The 19,776-nt window shown below is 37.7% G+C and overlaps 1 long non-coding RNA gene across 2 annotated transcripts; it reads left to right on the top strand.

The window, feature by feature from the left end:
• The first annotated feature begins 1,898 nt into the window (after nucleotides 1-1,898).
• On the top strand, nucleotides 1,899-6,096 carry LOC147544030 (uncharacterized). Of its 2 annotated transcripts, XR_015223976.1 has the most exons (4): nucleotides 1,899-1,996; nucleotides 2,091-2,421; nucleotides 2,532-2,659; nucleotides 5,733-6,096. It is a non-coding gene; the product is annotated as an uncharacterized LOC147544030 (long non-coding RNA). The 2 variants fall into 2 exon arrangements; XR_015223975.1 differs by having other exon boundaries at nucleotides 1,905-2,421.
• The last annotated feature ends 13,680 nt before the right edge of the window (nucleotides 6,097-19,776 follow it).

Raw genomic sequence — 19,776 nt, 5'->3', positions numbered from 1 at the left:
TTGGGAAATAACCCTAAAAATTTTATGGAGTTGTCCCCTTATTAAATCAAAGTCAACTAAGTCGAGCATAGTTGACTCGCAGCGGGTCCGAAAATAGTTGTTCTACTTATCTGCTCGATGTATCGACTGTTACATCAGTTGTATTTGTGGACGAGGTCATGAGATGTTGCATGTATCGTTGTGAGGTAATCGGTATATATGTTTTTCATTCTCGTTGATGCTTATATTTGGTTTTTATTATTAGATGAGGTGACAAACTATCTGTAGGGAGCCGCTTAATTGTCAAAACATGTTTAATTTTCTAAGAAATTAACTTCTTAGGTATACATCATTTATATTTAGTTTGTTTTCTCAGCTGAGGTCAAAGAGATGCTTGTTGGGTGGAGCTCAAGACAGGTGCGGATGACGTTCTTGAATGCCTAATTTTCAGGAAGTACAGTCACAAATTTTGTCGATCTTGCATCAGATTTGAGGAAGGCCTAATTTACTAATGTATGTTCATTTAATTCGACATGCCGATTCCATCAATAGATGATAGTTCTATGCGTAGTACCTGCCTTTAGGTTACATCTAACACATTCCTTTAGAGCACGTGCAACAATGTATCATGTTCACAGAGCCTTCTGTTTTTTTTTTCCCGTTTTTGTATGTTCGCAGAGCCTTCCGTTTTAGATACTCAAGTTGCACCATGTCGTCATTGTGCAGTCTAGGATTTGCACATTGGAACTCGTTTTATTCAGACTCACTTTTGGTGAAATACTTTGTATTTATATCCTTATATGTTATGTTTTTTAAGGTTTAACTTTCAATCTTCACATTTGTGAATTTAAGCATGCATAGGTTATACTTTGTATTTATGTCCTTTAAGACCTTATATTAGAATGCTTGGATTAGTATTTTGGAATTTGTTTTATTACGGGCTGAACCTTAGGCATGCTTCTCATATTATATGGTAGTTTTTTTTGGAAAGAAAACAATTTTATACCCAATGTACTATTTGGGTGTTCTTAGGCATGCTTGTGATATGTATATACGCTATATGTCTGAAGTTATCAACTTCTTGCTTCACTGTGGTTTTTAGTGATTGTATCCAATTTTTTTACATGACTTGACTCGTGTCTACTGCGCGTTGGACATTTTTTAGGATACATTCCTACAGGTAAAAGCATATAATCTTTAGCAACATTCGAGCTGCATTTTTGCTGGAGTTACATGTTTGTGGTCAAAGACTCAGAATGTTCTAAAATATGATGCAACAAACATTATTGATGATAAGGCCACGCTGATGAGTCTGTTAGACAGGTGATTGTTTCTTAAACAGTTCATGGTAGTAAGTTCTAATTTTGCCTGAACATCTCTTTACCCACGGCTTGCTTATGAATTCCAATTTTGCCAGAACCTTGTCACAATAAACTTTTACGAGTACTAGTTAATCTTGTGGAAGTCGATTTACTCATCTTATATGGTTTATAATTTAGATACTCAGGTTGCACCATGTCGTCATTGTGCAGTATAGGATTTGCACATTGGAACTCGTTTTATTCAGACTCACTTTTGGTGAAATACTTTGTATTTATATCCTTATATGTTAAGTTTTTTTAAGGTTTAACTTTCAATCTTCACATTTGTGAATTTAAGCATGCCTAGGTTATACTGATATATACTCTATACCTTTGTTGTCTATTAGCATTGATGTCTTTCTCTTCAATGTTAATAGACATTTGTTCTATCAGATGTAGACTTCTAGATTCTTGTTCAGAGCGAAGGGTACAGTGTGGCAAGAAAGGAACTGCTATGTTTAGAATAAATTGAAATTCAACTTTATCCTCTATCACCCTTCTAATTTTTAATCAGTTAATAAATTGAAATTCACTTCATTATAGCAATACACCCAATACCCGCCCTAGACGCTGCACCTAGGGAGGTGTCATTGACTCTATCTCTCTATATTCCGTTCTGGTTGATCTATATTATTTTACTTCAGAGAAGAAAACAGGTATGTTAAATCTTTGTTCCATTTATTCATTTATAGTTCATCAGAGAATTATCTAATGAAGAAAAGTTGGAAAGATGATTATACATTTAAATAGGTTTCTTGCATCAGAATATAATAATAAACATATTCAAAGGTACGCATTTACTTTGCACGTTCATCTTGAAATCTTGGTATAAGCTCCTCTTGGTCTTGGATCCCTGCCCCGGATCTAATAATGCTGGACGCGTATAAAATAATAAAACTGCCCAGGGTTCGAACAAATTTATCAAGTAGTTCGGGGCAAGAGAACAAGAATTGCGGATTAATGTGATTGAGTTTGACATCTAGTTACATGCAAGGTTACACTTTGAGAACTGATCTAATCATTAAGTTCTATTACGAAAAAAATAATAGAGATGAGGAGACATTATGTTGGAAGGATATAGGTAAGGTCATTTCGTCAGGATCCTCTATTAGCTTGAGTTTCTCTTTGTCTGTATTTTGTATCTTTCCAAATGACTGTTGAATATAAAGAACAGTTTCATCTTGTATGCAGTTGCTAGATTTAAGGAAGTACATTTTGGAGCAAAAGGTTGATGTCGATAATCCAATAAGAAATTTCATTCTCTGGAATTGGATCGGGGGAATTCACTGCTCAAATTGGATTGCGGTGTCAATAATAGGGTACGTACAGTCTAGGTGATTGCTTAAACTTTAATCTTCGACCTTTTTTATTAATCTTAACTTCTGCCTTAAAATTTGTCACAAACAAATTCGTAGACCCCTTCTTGTTCTTTTCGTTTCTCAAATTTCGTTGTCTACTAAAAATAGGGGAAATTTTGATCCATCATGGAAGTAGGACTTTTGTTTCAGGAATTATGTTGCTCAAGTTTATGAAACTTGGACCTAGGTTTAATCTCCATCTTAAGGAAATTAAGTTTATGGTAAATCTATTCTTAATTGTGATTTAATCATAAAAGAAATTGATGCCAGAAAGTACATCGAGTGTTGGAGGATTAAGTAAAGATCGGGCACGTCCACTCTTTGTTGTGAGGAAAACTCAAGACATCAACTTCTCAAAATAAGATATTCATTTTTTTTTTGAAAATTTAAATTTACATATTCATTCATGACCACTGTTCGTTCAGGTCGGTTTGGAACTAGTCCTTAATTCTGTGATCTTTTCGTACTTAATCAGCCAAGGATACAATATGGAGAAGGCTTGGAGAAAGTGGTGATTTTTTTTTGTTCAACTTTGGATGAATATATTAAAAAAAGAAAAACTTCGTATTACGAAGGATAGGGGTTAAGACATGGATTCTCTCACCACACCTCCCAATTTAGTACCATCTAAATATGAAATAGATCTGAAAGGTCATGAGATGTTGCATTTTTTATTACGAGGAAATCTGTGTTTATCTTTTTCTTTCTCTTCGGTGCATATATTTGGTTCTTATTTTTAGATAAGGGTGACAAGATGTCTTTACGGAGCTCATAACTTTGAGGGATAATAACTAAACCCATCTTTAGCTTCTAAACTGGCAAGTTATATTCAACGTACCATATGAATTATTTTTAGCAACATTTGCGAGTTATATTTGTTTTCCTGCAAGGATAAACCCTGCTCTCCTCAAAGAAAAGCAACACATGATATTCAAAGGGTAGAGTTACTGAAATCTTATGCAGAGGCATCAACTCATAAGGTTTCAATGTGAAAAGTAGGATCAATAGTTTCACCTACTTGTTCAACTTTTTTAAAAAATTAACTTCGCAGGGAATGACTGTTTGAGTTTCACCTACTAAATATTGTGTGTAATTCACTACGTGTCGTATCTTCCTTTTAGGTCATATAAGCCGCAACCATGCATTTTGTTTATGTGTTAGTGTGGGGTACTTGTTGCCTAATTATACATAATGCATAAATGATAGTAGAGTTTCACTATGTGTTAGTGGGGGAGGAGATCAAGACAGGTGCAGCTGAGGTTCTTCAATGCCTAATCGATAATAAATAGTTGAGTTTCAGGAAGTCCCTTCATAAATTCCGTTTATCCTGCAATAGATTTTCAGGAACATTATATTCTCAGACCTAACCTACTAAATAATGTGTGTTCACTATGTGCGACATCTTCCTCGTTCGTTCTCTAAGCTGTAAGCATGCATTTTTTATGTGTTAGCAAGGTGTACATGTTGCCTAATTATGCATTTCCACTTAGCGAGATGAGACTATCATAGTGACTCAAGACCATGATTAGTTGAGTTTGATAACAGGAGAGAATAAAAGTAATACAAATATGCCTAAGTTGTATTCAGCTTAAAATTCCTGCACTCTGAGTTAGATCTACATTTGTGGAATTTATTGAAGCGTAGGGAAGAAAGTATAAAAAAAAAAAAATGAAATATCAGCTTTTAGGAGAAGCAGGAACCCGGTGAAAGCTTAAGAATTTTACCGCGTGAAAACTCTGAAAGGTGAGATCTCTCTTCTTTAGCTATGTTTATAACTAGAAAACTTCATCTGAATTGCATCTTTGGCCAGTCAAGAGGGTTAGATTATGTCATGAGTCGAGGAAAAAAAGCATGAGATTCTTATACACGCATCATAGCAGGCTTTATTCTAGAATCAGACTTCTTTTAAGATGATTATTAGTTATCGTTCATGTCTCGAGGTAAGAAAATTATATTAGCAACAGGGGGTTAAGCATTTGAGTAAAAATGTTCCTCCCTACTTCAAAATACCTTGTTTTCTTTTATGACTTTGACTTCTCTATCGAGGCAAGTGGTTTGGTATTTGATGGTAGTTGTTTGCAACAGATTAATTAATTACCATGTTGAAGAGATCATTTCAAGTTTAATTTTTTGTGAAGAGGTTACATAGTCTCTCTGTTTTGTCCTTTAACAACTGATATTAGATTGCTTATTTTTACGGTTTGTTTTGTCACAGAATCGGAACGTTATCCTACTCAAGGATTTAATTTCTTTTTCTTGTTTTGCTTGTTTATATTCCATATATATGATGAATATGAGGCTCCTAAAAAATGCCATTTGGGTATTTTGCTTGTAGAACTGATGTTCTCATTGTTTACAAATGTAAACAACAAATGAGTTAGTTAGCTAAATCCATGATGAACTCAACTTTTCTATAATAGGGTAGTTTTACATATTCTGGGTTCATGAATTATGGTGAGTTCCGAGTTAGTATCGATTTCTCTTCCTTATTAAGTTTCAGTCTCCTGAGCGAAGTAGTACATGTATCTGTTCACGATGAAGACCCCCAACATATATGGCGGCAGGTGCATGCATGTTACTGTACTTGTTTGTGTGCTTCCTTGTAATTGTTCCTGGATGAGGTGCATCCATGTGTGTATTATTGCACTGCTTGTTTGTGCATTTTCTCGCCGATATGACCATTACAAATGTTTGGCTGCCTCCAACATTTGTTCTTAATTTCTTTTGTTGTTGTTTAGACTCACTCTATTATTTTTTTCCTTCAAACATGAATTCTTTCACTCATACATGCAATCACAAGTCTGTTGCTTTTTTAATTGTAAAATCCTACAAGGAAATTGATTGGACTGCGTAGCTTTGAAATCATCTTTTACTGATTTACTGTGTAGCTTTGAAATCATCTTTTACTGATTTACTGTGTAGCTTTGAAATCCCCTTATGTTGATCGACTGCATGGATTTGACATCCAATTGATTTTTATTTGTATTCTTAAGCATGTTAATAGATCTGACTCCTTTCAGCTCTTGCTGCGCAGGTACGTTCTCATCTAGTGAAATATTTATAGGTTCTATTGTGCTTGTATATGCTGATAATTTATCTGTGTTTCGGACCCCATTAACACTATGTAGAGCAGAACAATTTCATATTGGGAACTGGAATCAGTTTTTTTACTTCTTTCTTGAAGCATATATGTGTTGTTATTGAATGTCGTGGTCGTATAAACTTTTCACACTGTCTTCGTTGTTAGGGAAATTAAGGACATTTTATTTTATTCGTGTATCTAAAAATTTGCCGAGTCCTATCCTACAACTTCTCTAAAGTGAGTTATTTATGTAAGTGTAATCAGTGTTCTCTTACTGATGTAAGAATGTAAACTCACGTACTCGACGCTTACAGGAAAGTCGCAGAAACTGAGGTTGATTGTGTTGGTTTCGGTGTACCGATTCAACGAGTTGACTCAGCGAGTCTATAACCGAATCACTGGTGAAACTGGTTACTACTTCGATTTTATTTGTAAATTAATCAAAAACACTTTCTTTCCAAATTAATGGAGAAAAACTAAGGAATAAAACAACTCAATATCTTTCGTATTTCTAACCGATAATGTCTGTTATCCAGAACAGATGATTCGTAGTCGAATCTCACTATCGATTTAAGATCGGAAAAAGGAATTGTATCCTTCTGTGTTGACTGATTTATTACTTTAAAAAATCAACACACTTCTGATTTGGAAAATCAGAATGTCTTTGATTAAGAAATCAGATAGACTAAAAAGAAAAAGAAAAATCGGAGGATAAGAAGAAGAATATTTTTTTTTTAATCGAGGCGAGGTATTCCTCTTTCCTTAAGACAATTGACGCCCTATATAGTACCAAACAGTTACCGGTGTTTGTCTCCCAGGATACAACGATTAACCTTTCGATTCAATGGTACTTCGAATCAGAAAGCAGTCGAACTTGAAAGTATACTAACCTCTGACTTAATGCAAATGGACCAAACTTCTTGCTTATGAAACTCCTTGAAAACTCTGCTAAATATTTCTCTTAGATACTCTAATATGATCTTCTAACAATGCTTGACACTCTGGAAAAAACGGATTGAAATTTGGAGTTGATTTGGGTCCTATAAATAGGTTTCGAATATATGCATTCATAAGGGACACTTCTGTTGGGTTTTAGGGACGCATCTGTTGAGAAATAAAGTGACGCATCACTTCATTCCCTACAGTTCGTGTCGGTTGAGATTTGGACCATCAGATCTCGCTCAAAAGCGCGGAGAAAACGCCCTCCGTTAGATCTAATGGACTTGTACCGAAACTATACCGAAATTGAAGGAGATCCACCGTTGGATGGGGTTTCGGGATGATCCCACCTCGTGCCCGACACGGGCTTAACCAGATCCGTTGGATCTTGCGCATTTGCGCGGAGCGAACGCCAGCCGTCTGATCTAGGCGTGTTCGCTTTGCGTAAATGGTCCCCAAACCAACTTTTCCTTATTGCGATTTAGTCCCTAACTTAACCATTTTCCGTCCAAACTTCAGACTCGAATATCTCATTCATCCGGAATCGGATTTGAGTGATTCTTGAGTCTAAACTTAAGAGCTCGACGAGACGAACGCAATAGTGTGCTTCGTTTCTGAGTTTGACGACTTGAACTGATCCAAAATCGGCTCCGATTCCAAAAATCCCCCACATGAATGAATATTCGAGATTTCCTATCATGCAGACTTACTAGACTGACACACTGACACTGACAGAGGTTAGAGGCGGAATTTCGCTGCATCGGGATAGATAGCTTGCGGCTTTGAATCTTCCGTAGTGAGTAGCCATCGGGTTTACAAAGACCTTAGTGAACTATGTCTTGAACTGGGTCCCATGAGTTGTAAACCAACGAGTAACTATCACACAGCTAGTTCCTTACTTTCAAAAGTTCTCGGTTGTGTTTATTTCGGCCCTGAACAACCTGGTCTTCATGTGTGCTCTAGAGAAGTCGGCCATTACGACCTTCTCATAGAACCGGCATCAGTTCGCACACATATAGGTTATCCGTAATAAGGTATTCTGCTATACCTCACGTTAGACTCAAGTTCTAAGTTTTGGGATTCATTAAAAGCTTAACGCTTAACCTCTCATTGCAGACAACACTGATGTCATCCTAGGAATGGGTAAGGGATAAATCTCTTTCAGTGTTCCGTTCGAGTCAGTATATAACTTCAGTTTTCCCGTTGAACCTACATCTTGGGATCTCCAGTCACATAGGTTGGGTTTCCGTTATGACTTTACTCATTTACTTTAGGCAAAAGTCCCATTCCCCTTGATGAAGCAATTACTAACTCTCTAGGTAACCCTTTTGTAAATGGATCCGCTAGGTTATCCTTAGATTTGACATAATCTACTGTTATGACTCCTTCTGAGAGTAATTGCTTTACGGTGTTATGTCGTCGACGAATATGTCGTGACTTACCGTTATACATTTTACTATGTGCTCTTGCAATAGCTGCCTGATTATCGCAGTGTATTTTTATTGCAGGCACCGGCTTAGTCCATATAGGAATGTCCTCCAGGAAGTGTCGCAGCCACTCTGCCTCTTCTCCTGCTTTATCCAGAGCAATGAATTCTGAATCCATTGTCGATCGAGCTATGCATGTTTGCTTTGAGGATTTCCATGATATGGCAGCCCCACCCAGTGTGAATACGTATCCACTGATTGACTTGGTATCATCAGTATCTGAGATCCAGTTGGCATCCGCATATCCCTCTAATACTTCTGGATATTTGGTATATAATAGCCCATACTCTTTTGTCTGTCTCAAATACCTGAGTACCCTTACTATAGCCGTCCAATGTTCTTTACTTGGATTGCTAGTAAACCTACTCAATTTGCTAACAGAATAAGCTATGTCTGGACGTGTACAATTCATCAAGTACATCAGACTTCCGATAATCTGTGAGTACCTTAACTGGTTTACTCCTTGACCGCGATTTTTCATCAAATGCACAGTCGGATCTATCGGTGTCCGAGCTAAACTCATATCATTCTTGTTGAATTTTTCTAGAATTTTCTCAACGTAGTGAGTCTGAGATAATTTTATCCCAGAAGAGCTTCTGGATATTTTTATTCCGAGAATGACTTCGGCCCTACCTAAGTCTTTCATGTCGAAATTCTTCGACAACATTTGCTTAGTTGTTTTTATGACATCTATATTATCTCCCATAATAAGCATGTCATCTACGTACAGACATAGGATTACACATCCTTTAGCAGTGACCTTAGTGTAGACGCACTTGTCACACTCATTTATTTTGAACCCATTTGATAACATTGCTTGATCAAATTTCAAGTGCCACTGCTTAGGAGCCTGCTTTAAACCATAAAGCGACTTTACTAACTTACACACTTTCTTCTCTTGGCCGGGTACCACAAACCCTTCTGGTTGAGTCCTATAGATCTCTTCTTCCAGTTGTCCATTTAAGAAAGCTGTCTTTACATCCATCTGATGTATTTCTAGATTGTGGATATATGCTATCGCAATTAGCAATCTTATTGACGTGATTCGAGTAACAGGAGAGTAAGTGTCAAAATAATCTAGACCTTCTCTCTGCCTGAATCCTTGAGCCACAAGTCTGGCTTTGTATTTGTCGATTGATCCATCTGTCTTCAATTTCCTTTTGAAGATCCATTTGCAAACTAATGGTTTGCAACCTATCGGGAGATCTACTAACTCCCATGTATGGTTATTCATGATGGACTCGATCTCATTGTTCACTGCCTCGTTCCAAAAAGGAGCTTCTGGAGTTGACATAGCTTCTTTGTATGTCTGAGGCTCACTTTCTAACATATAAGTTAGAAAATCAGGACCAAAGGTTTTTTCTACCCTTGCCCTTTTACTCTTTCGAGGCTCTTCCGACTTGTCCTCTACTAGATTTTTATCTCTTTCAGAGATTTCTGTATTTTCTTCATTTCTGACTCTCTTTAGAGATTTTTCCTCTGATATAGATTTACATGGAAATATGTTTTCAAAGAATTCGGCATCCCGTGATTCTAAGATTGTATTTATATGTATATCTTCAATATCAGACTTGTGAACCAGGAATCTATATGCACTACTATTTTCTGCATATCCAACGAAAATACAGTCTATTGTCCTTGGTCCTATTTTGACCCGTTTAGGTAAAGGCACCAGGACTTTGGCTAGACACCCCCACACTTTAATGAATTTAAAGGATGGTTTTCTGCCGTTCCACAACTCATAAGGTATCTTACCTGTTTTCTTGTGAGGTACTTATTCAATAAGTAGTTGACCGACAATATTGCCTCCCCCCACAAGTTCTGAGGTAATCCAGAATTGAGTAATAACGCATTCATCATCTCTTTCAGAGTTCGATTCTTTCGCTCTGCTGCACCATTTTGTTGAGGTGTATAAGGAGCAGTAGTCTGATAAATGATGCCACTTTCGGCACAAATTTCAGCGAAAGGGGATTCATACTCTCCGCCTCTATCGCTTCTCAAAATCTTAATTTTTCGATTAAGTTGATTTTCAACTTCATTCTTATAGATTTTGAATTTCTCTACTGCTTCATCTTTACTTCTTAGCAAGTAAACGTGACAGTATCTTGTACTATCGTCTATGAAGGTGATAAAATACTTTTTACCTCCTCTAGTCTGAACCATTTTTAAATCACATATGTCACTGTGAATTAACTCTAATGGTTCTGTATTTCTTTCCACAGAATGAAAAGGGGTCTTTGTCAATTTAGACTCTACACACGTTTGACATTTTTCCGAAGAATTAATATCAAACTTTGGGATTAAGTCCATGTGCATTAACTTTCTCAAAGAGTTATAATGAACATGACCTAGTCTCTCATGCCAAATATTACAAGAATCAACAACATAAGCTAATGCTTTTTCTTTATTAATAATATTTGGAGTTACAGTTGCAACATTCAATTTAAAGAACCCCCCACATAAGTACCCTTTTCCCACATACATTCCGTTTTTGGATAAAACAAAATTATCGGAAACAAATACAAGTTTGAATCCGTTCTTGCTAAGGAGCGATCCAGACACAAGATTCTTTCGAATGTCTGGTGCATGCAGGACGTCATTTAGGGTTACTTCTTTTCCTAGAAGTGAACTTCAGGATAACTTTCCCTTTACCCTGAACTTGACTTGTTGCGGCATTTCCCATAAACAGTGTCTCGCCTTCTTCAAGTTTGGTATAAGTGGAGAACATGGCTCTATCTGCACAAACGTGCCTCGTGGCTCCAGTGTCGATCCACCATTCTTTCGGATTTCCAACTAGGTTAACTTCAGAAATAACCGCACAGAGGTTCATATTCTGAAACTTTTCAGCCACATCTTCGATTCCAGTAACCATTGCACACAGGTTCTGGACATCTTCATCTTCAACAAGAGAAGCCTGATGCTTAGCTTTCTTTCTCTTGTTGATCTTGTCATTTTTAGAACGACAATTTTTGGCAAGATGCCCCTTCTTGCCACAGTTGAAGCAGTTGCCGTCGAAACTCTTCTTCGTCGGCTTTCCTGAGCCCACTTCACGGCCCGAGCGTTTCCGCTTTAGTTTTGGTCCCCCTTCGATGACGTTTACTTTTGGAGCATTTGAAGACTTCTCTGTCTTTTTCTCTACAGTACGACTATCCTCTTCTATTCGAAGTTTGAGGATAAGTTCTTCAAGGCTCATATCTTTATTTTTATGACGAAGGTAATTCTTGAAGTCTTTCCAACCCGGAGGCAATTTTTCAATCATTGCTCGGACTTGAAAGGCTTCATTTGTTACCAATGATTCGGCCTTTAATTCCTGAAGAATTATTTGGAATTCTTGAACTTGGGTTATGAATGGTTTAGAGTCAACCATTTTAAAGTCCAGAAACCTTCCAACGATAAATTTCTTCACTCCTGCAGTTTCGGCTTTATATTTATTGTGTAGTGTGTTCCATAATTCTTTTGCATTATCAATCACACAATACACATTATAAAGCCCATCATCCAACGAATTCAGAATGTAATTCTTACATAAAAAATTACTATGTTTCCAGGCCTCTACAGCCGAAGTATGTTGGATATCTCCATCTTCTCGAAGGATCGGTTGGTCTTCAGTCAGATATTTTGCTAACCCTAGAGTGGTTAGATAAAACATCATCTTCAGTGCCCATCGCTTAAAATCAATGCCCTTAAACTTCTCCGGTTTTTCGGCATGGACAGGACCAACACTTTTCGTTATGGCTTCACCAGTTGTTGCCATCTCTATTTCTGTCTTACACAGAAAATTAGTTCAGTATACCGAAGTAATAAATTGTCTTAAGATTGTTGGTTTCGGTGTACCGATTCAACGAGTTGACTCAGCGAGTCTATAACCGAATCACTGGTGAAACTGGTTACTACTTTGATTTTATTTGTAAATTAATCAAAAACACTTTCTTTCCAAATTAATGGAGAAAAACTAAGGAATAAAACAACTCAATATCTTTCGTATTTCTAACCGATAATGTCTGTTATCCAGAACAGATGATTCGTAGTCGAATCTCACTATCGATTTAAGATCGGAAAAAGGAATTGTATCCTTCTGTGTTTACTGATTTATTACTTTAAAAAATCAACACACTTCTGATTTGGAAAATCAGAATGTCTTTGATTAAGAAATCAGATAGACTAAAAAGAAAAAGAAAAATCGGAGGATAAGAAGAAGAATAATTTTTTTTTTTTAATCGAAGCGAGGTATTCCTCTTTCCTTAAGACAATTGACGCCCTGTTGATGTGACACGAAAATGTCACATTTGGAGAGCCTAACTTAGACTAATTAGTCATTTTCGAGTGTTATCAATAATATTTTATGTGTTTTTCATGTTAGGTACTTATTTTGGAGTTAAGCGTGTAAACCGGAATAAAGGGAACGAATTGTCACTATCATTTCATGTGCCGAAAACGAGAGAAAAAGATTTCAAGCAAATCATATGACAAGAGGAGTCAAAGACGAGTCTAACGATGAAAACGGAAGTCAATTCCGAGTTCGGATGGGGAAGTTGTGGAAGAAAGAAGTCGAGGTTCGGTCTTAAAACAAAGATTCTATGAAGGCACCCCCCTTGATTTCCAAGTGAAGATTAAAGCCCAAGTCTAAAACCCAAGAGCCTAGATATAAAGGAATAAAACCCAAGCCCAAAGAAGATGAAAGAAGGAAGAGATTTTGGAGGCACCCTCTTTATGGACTCAAGTTTGAGTCAAAGTCAAGTCTTGACTAAGTCTAGGGTGTGAGTAAAAAGGGAGGGTCAGGACACTATTCATCATCTTCTTCACTAAGCAAGGGAGAAAGGAGGCTAGGGTTCTTCATCAAGGGTGTTAGAGAAACTAAGGTTTCAAGAGCTTGAAGAGGGAGCAAGAGAGGAAGGTGGAGGGCCGGCCAAGCATAAGCCGGCCAGCACACTAGGCTGGCCTAGCTTGGCCGGCCGAGCAGCAGCCCGAGCTGCAACACAGGCAGCAGCTCGGGATTGCTGCAACACAAGATCGGCATGGTAGCTGCTCGGTTGGGACAGTAGCTCGGAACGGAAGTGCCTTAGCACGGGACGAGCAAGAGCAGGCCGGAACAGCAAGTTTAAGAGTAGCTCGGTTCTAAGGTTGCACTCGGTTGGAGCAAGGATTCACGGCTATAGCTCGGGCCGGACTTAGGGAACTCGGGACGGCAAGGCAAACATATGGAACAGCACACTTCTGGCCGGATCTTCAAGTGCACATTTTGGGCGGATTCCTTCATTCTTTGGCCGAGAGTTTCTAGCTTTTCCGGCCATTATTTTAGCCGGAAAAGTTAGGGCTTTTGTTCCCCATGTCATTGGCTTGCTTCTTATGTGTTTGATTTTGGTTTTGAGCTACAATTTCTAGAGAGAGAAAGCTAGGGTTTAGCTTTAATGGAGGTTGTGTTCTAAATGGAGAAGATGATAGTGGTCGCTATGGGGAACCCAAAAATTTGCTAAGGAGAGATCGGCTGCACCTTAAAGACTCAAATTTTCCGACGATCTTAGCCTCGAACCACATCGAAAAAGGGGGATTCTCTCATCATTTTCTTTCCATTTCTTATTCAATCACCATGTTTAGCTAACTTTAGTGTGTCGATTATATGAGATGAAATGTGATGAATTCGTGATTATGTTTAATATGATTTGATGTTTTGATTATAAATTGATGTTCATTTATGTCGATTATCGTTTTGATCGTATTTTCATGTGTCTTGTCAAGCACTTCGCATAGTTAATAGACGAAACGAAGTATTCGATATCGATCGTAGTCTAAGTCATAATTTCATGTGTCTTGTCATGCACTTCACATAGTTAGGAGACTAGACAACACTTTCGATGACTCGGGATTAACCGATTTATGACGTTTGTTTGACTAAGTATGGTCTCCGGATATACGTAGTACTTAGAGACATCTACTTTAGGAGTCGAATGTCGATTGTACCTCGACACATTAGATCGGACTACACATAGTCGTAGGTTTATCATTATGGATTCCCGGACTTCGACACCTCGCCCACTTATTTGTCTCCCCACTCTTGTTGCCTCCCGACTCTTGTTCCTCCAACTCTTCTCTCGAATCTCTCTTGCCCATTTACTTAGATTGTTTAGTTAGTTTTGCTTGTTTTCTTGTTTTGTTACTCATTCAATCTAAACCCCCCATTTATCTTATTTCCTTTCCTTTTTAGCCTAAGTTAGTATTTGACATCTAAACCGAGGGATAAGACCCTTCGTTATCCAAACTACCAACTTATCCTTGGATCGATCCCGGCTTTGTCGGATTACTACTTGATACCTCCGCTTGGGTGTACAACCTTTTCGGGTGCATCACCTGTATAGTACCAAACAGTTACCGGTGTTTGTCTCCCAGGATACAACGATTAACCCTTCGATTCAATGGTACTTCGAATCAGAAAGCAGTCGAACTTGAAAGTATACTAACCTCTGACTTAATGCAAATGGACCAAACTTCTTGCTTATGAAACTCCTTGAAAACTCTGCTAAATCTTTCTCTTAGATACTCTAATATGATCTTCTAACAATGCTTGACACTCTGGAAAAAACGGATTGAAATTTGGAGTTTTAGCACTGTAAACTTGACAAAATAGGGTGTAAAACTGTGATATTTTCCCGAAAAACTACAAATTCTTGTAACAAACTGACTAGAAAGTGGTCCATACAGCGTAAGACTATGAATTATAAATCGTAAGGGGTTATGGGTCAAGATATTTAAAGTAGACGGTTACCTGCTTTAGGGCTCCAACATCATTGGTTCCATCTCCACACATCAAAGTCATCCTCCCCACTGTCTTAAAAGTGGTCATGATTAGTTCCTTTTGCTCAGGGGCAACCGTAGCAAAAACCTGCCATAGTTGTTGTTATTCAGATGAAGCAATAATCTTCTTAGATATTCAAACTTGTATTGTAAATTATTACCTTCACATAAGGGATTTGGGTCCTATAAATAGGTTTCAAATAGATGCATTCATAAGGGACACTTCTATTGGGTTTTAGGGACGCATCTGTTGAGAAATAAAGTGACGCATCACTTCATTCCCTACAGTTCGTGTCGGTTGAGATTTGGACCATCAGATCTCGCTCAAAAGCGCGGAGAAAACGCCCTCCGTTAGATCTAATGGACTTGTACCGAAACTATACCGAAATTGAAGGAGATCCACCGTTGGATGGGGTTTCGGGATGATCCCACCTCGTGCCCGACACGGGCTTAACCAGATCCGTTGGATCTTGCGCATTTGCGCGGAGCGAACGCCAGCCGTCTGATCTAGGCGTGTTCGCTTTGCGTAAATGGTCCCCAAACCAACTTTTCCTTATTGCGATTTAGTCCCTAACTTAACCATTTTCCGTCCAAACTTCAGACTCGAATATCTCATTCATCCGGAATCGGATTTGAGTGATTCTTGAGTCTAAACTTAAGAGCTCGACGAGACGAACGCAATGGTGTGCTTCGTTTCTGAGTTTGACGACTTGAACCAATCCAAAATCGGCTCCGATTCCAACAGATTGATCGTGACTACTGATTGCAAAGGTAAAGGAGTTGTTATTGTGCTTACATCTCGCTTTTTCCTTATCCCGTCAAATCATTAAGAACTCATGCGTTTGTAATGTCTGGGGCTTGTGACAGAGTGATACTAATGGAATCTCGGTTGTAAGCCCCAGACATCTCTTAGTTACCCCGAGATTCCATTAGTATTTAATTGATAAGTTATTTTCCATGTGCAATAACATTAGTTTATGATAACAATGTAACAATGTGGGTAACTAAGAGATATCTGTTAAGGAGATTCTTTTCATGTTTAGTTAAGATTGAACATTTTATTGTAGCAGTGTATTCTAATAATTTGATATTAGAATCTACTGGGAAGAATATATGCTTGTATCTATATATTTTTCTTCATATGGATTTTTCTAATTTTAATTGTCATTTTCTCATCATAAGCCTTAACTCACGTATCAAGATTTAATGTACAAAGAGTTACTCTGACCAAGTATGCTTCTAGATTTACTCCAGTTTATTATTTGCGTTTTTCTCGTCTGCTTGCTAATATCACATTCTTACTTTTTTTTTTCTGTCTCGTATAAAAATGGGTACATTGCTGGTTGCTTGGGGGACTATGGTTGAGCTATATAAAGGTAACTAGGAAAGTATAAACCATGACTTTGTTATCACGATCCCAGAGCTTTCCATTTTATGAACCTGTAGTGTGAGAAGAACTGCCTATATGGCAGTATTTATTTTCCATTTATTCTATATCAAAATTTCCTTAGTTCAGGATAAAACTAGCACACTTTGCTCCAATATTGCCTAATTATCCATGTTTGAAGAATGATCAACAAATTGTTGTCATATTACCTATATGAGAAATTGAAAAAATTTAATGAGTGCTACTTTTATTCTTCGAGATATATAAAATTCATGCGATTTTTGTTCGCCAACTACACCCTTGTGTCAAAAGGTTGCGAAAACATGATTTTTTAAATTGGAAGTAGTTCCGTCGACATTGAAGCACTAATTGTTGAGTTATTGGTAGACAGTTAATTTTGGTAATATCATGTATATGATAAAATATAATTTTCACAAACAAACCTCTTATAAAATAACCACAAAATTTTGTAAAACTTTTTTTGCAACTATGTCGCGAATCACCATATAGAAATATTTTGATCACATAAAATGTCAAATTATGATGCACACGACAAGAATTTAAAGTATGACTTGCCAATGTTATGTGTACACATATAACCCGTAAAAAGAATAACATATGAATAACAAAAAGGGTTATTTCCCAAATAAGCCTCAACTTTGTGACCAGCTTCCTGCCTAGCCCCCTACTTTATCAAAAATACCCAGATGACCCCCTTTTTCAGATTCCGTTATAACACCGTTAACTAGTCATCATCCCTCTCTCCTCCATTTCATCACCTCTCTCTGCCACCTCATCTTCTCGCCACCTCATCATCTTTAATGACAGAGGTCGCTGGTCGGTCAATTTTTCGGCCAGCAACCTTCAAACACAAAAAGAAAAAAAATTCTCTCTTACCGTCTCTCTCTCTCTAACAGTCCGGCGAAGGTTCCCTTCGCCGGAGGTCTGGTCTGTTCCTGAACAGACCAGATGTGTTCACGAACAGACCTTCAAGGTAATGTGAATGATGAAAGAGTTCAACTAATCATGCAACCTTGATCCTTTCATCTCAACACAAAAAGTTAAGGTAATTTAGAGTTTATTATGAAGTTTCTGATCTGATTTTCAACTTTTATTCTTGTTATGTCAGTATGATCGATGAAATCATGAAACATCTAACGAATCTACAAATTTCAGCATGAAAAACCATGGATTTTAAGGCTTTTATCCATTTCTTGCGTTTCTCTTGCTGCGAAGATGAAGGAGATTGAGTTTTCTCTCACTAAGTTTCAGGTATATTTCGCATTTTATCAAACAAATCAATTGAAAAAACTAGTCTAAGTCTACTGTTTGAAGATCTTTATTGTTGAAAAATCTTGTTTGATTCATCTCTTAATATACAGAATGAAGAAGGATTTATCTTCGATTCACAAACGATTGAAATAATGGAGTTTCAAATTTTAGGAGCTCTAAAATGGCGTATGCGTTCAATATCTTTTGTCTCCTTCTTTTATTTCTTCCTTTCTTTGTTCAAACTGAAGGACCGCCATTATAAAACAAGCTCTTAAAGCTCGTGCTACAGAAATCATTTTTACAATTCAATGCGGTAAATTCCATTCCATGTTTCACTCTTCTTAATTACTAAACTATGATTATTGAAATCAAATTGCTATAGATTTTCTCTTGATTTTCATAAATCAAACTTTTAAAGTTCAAGGCATCAATAATTGCAGCTTCAACACTATTGGATAAGATGCAAATTCACTTAAGCCGCTCAAGTAAGAAAAAGATAAGGAACGATACCAAAGGTGGCCTTTATTACCACAATTTGATTGTCTTCCCGTTTCTAGTCCCTCGCTTAAGATTACCAAACTTGTAAGATTTCGTTCTTTAGAGCTCCTAAGATGAGTACCTTAGAGAAAATAAAAAAAAATTAAGAAGAAACTACGAAAATAAACAAAGAAAACTTCTAAGTAAACAAATAACACCAAACTAATGAAAAACACGACAAACGATATTCAAACTAATGAGTAGCAAAAGAAAAAAACGAGTATTACTTAACTAAACAATAAAAGTAAACGGGTGATGTGACACTAAAATGTCACATTTGGAGAGCCTAACTTAGACTAATTATTCCTTTTCGAGTGTTATCAATAATATTTTATGTGTTTTTCATGTTAGGTACCTATTTTGGAGTTAGACATGAAAATCGGAATAAAGGGAGCGAATCATCACTATCATTTCATGTGCCGAAAATGAGAGAAAAAGACTTCAAGCAAATCAAATGACAAGTATAGTCAATGACGAGTCCGACGGTGAAAACGGTATTCAATTCGGAGTCCAGACGGGGAAGATGTGGAAAAAAGAAGTCCGAGGGTATTCTAGTCCGTTGTAAGAATTTGAAGATGTAGAGACAAGGATGGAGGCACTCTCTTTGTTTCTAAATCAAAGCCCAAAACCAAGTCCAAGCCCAAGAAATATTAAGAGAAGAAGAATTGGGTAGAGATTTTATAGGCACCCATTTGTGGTCTAAAGACTTAGTTAAGTTTGACTAAGTCTAGGGTTGGACTCAAGTTAGAGTAAGGGGTCAAAGGCTACTATTCATCTTCTTCTTCATGGATCAACTACACAACTTGGAAGAGAGAGAGGCAAGGGGCTAGGGTTTTTGGGTGTTCTTGAGCTCTAAGCTTCTAGGGTTTGAGTGGAAGAGAGGAAAAGAGAGAAGAAGGAGGTAGGAGTAGCCGGCCTTAGCTTGGCCGACCAAGCTAGGCCGGCCAAGCAAGGCCGGCACTACAAGAGCTCGGGCTGCCATGGAAGGATAGGCATGGGACAGCAGCTCGGGACAGCACTCATCAACAGCCCGAGCTGCATCTTAGAAGGTGGAGCACGGGACGCGTCCAAGGAGCAGCAGCTACCGGAGCGACCTGCAGCAGCGACCGGAGCAAGGACGCGTCCACGGGAAGCTTCCCATGCTCCGGGACGCATCTGCAGGCGCGCACAAGGCTCGGACAGCACTCATTTGGCCGGATCTTGATTTTTGGCCGGATTTCTTCACTCTTTGACCGGACTTTTATGAGTTTTCCGGCAACCTTCTTGATCCGAAACCTTAGGGCTCTTGCTCCCCATCATCTTGGCTAACTTCCCATGTAGTTTGATTTGGTTTTGGGCTAGAAATTGCTAGAGAGAGAAAGCTAGGGTTTAGCTTTAATGGAGGTTTGTGATAAATGGAGAAGATGATGGTGGTCGCTATGGGGAACCCAGAAAATTGCTAAAGGGAGATCGGCTGCAACTAAAAACTCATATATTCCGACGATCTTAGCCTCGAACCACATCGAAAAAAGGGGATTCTCTCACCATTTTCTTTCCATTTCTTATTTAATCACCATGTTTAGCTAACTTTAGTGTGTCGATTATA

This window comes from Eschscholzia californica, unplaced genomic scaffold (assembly GCF_041429995.1).
Source record: "Eschscholzia californica isolate CP2 unplaced genomic scaffold, dmEscCali1.0.p SCAF_4, whole genome shotgun sequence".
In the NCBI taxonomy this organism is placed as follows: Eukaryota; Viridiplantae; Streptophyta; class Magnoliopsida; order Ranunculales; family Papaveraceae; genus Eschscholzia; species Eschscholzia californica.
Note: the sequence above shows the minus strand (reverse complement) of the source record. Positions and strands in the feature narration are given on the sequence as shown.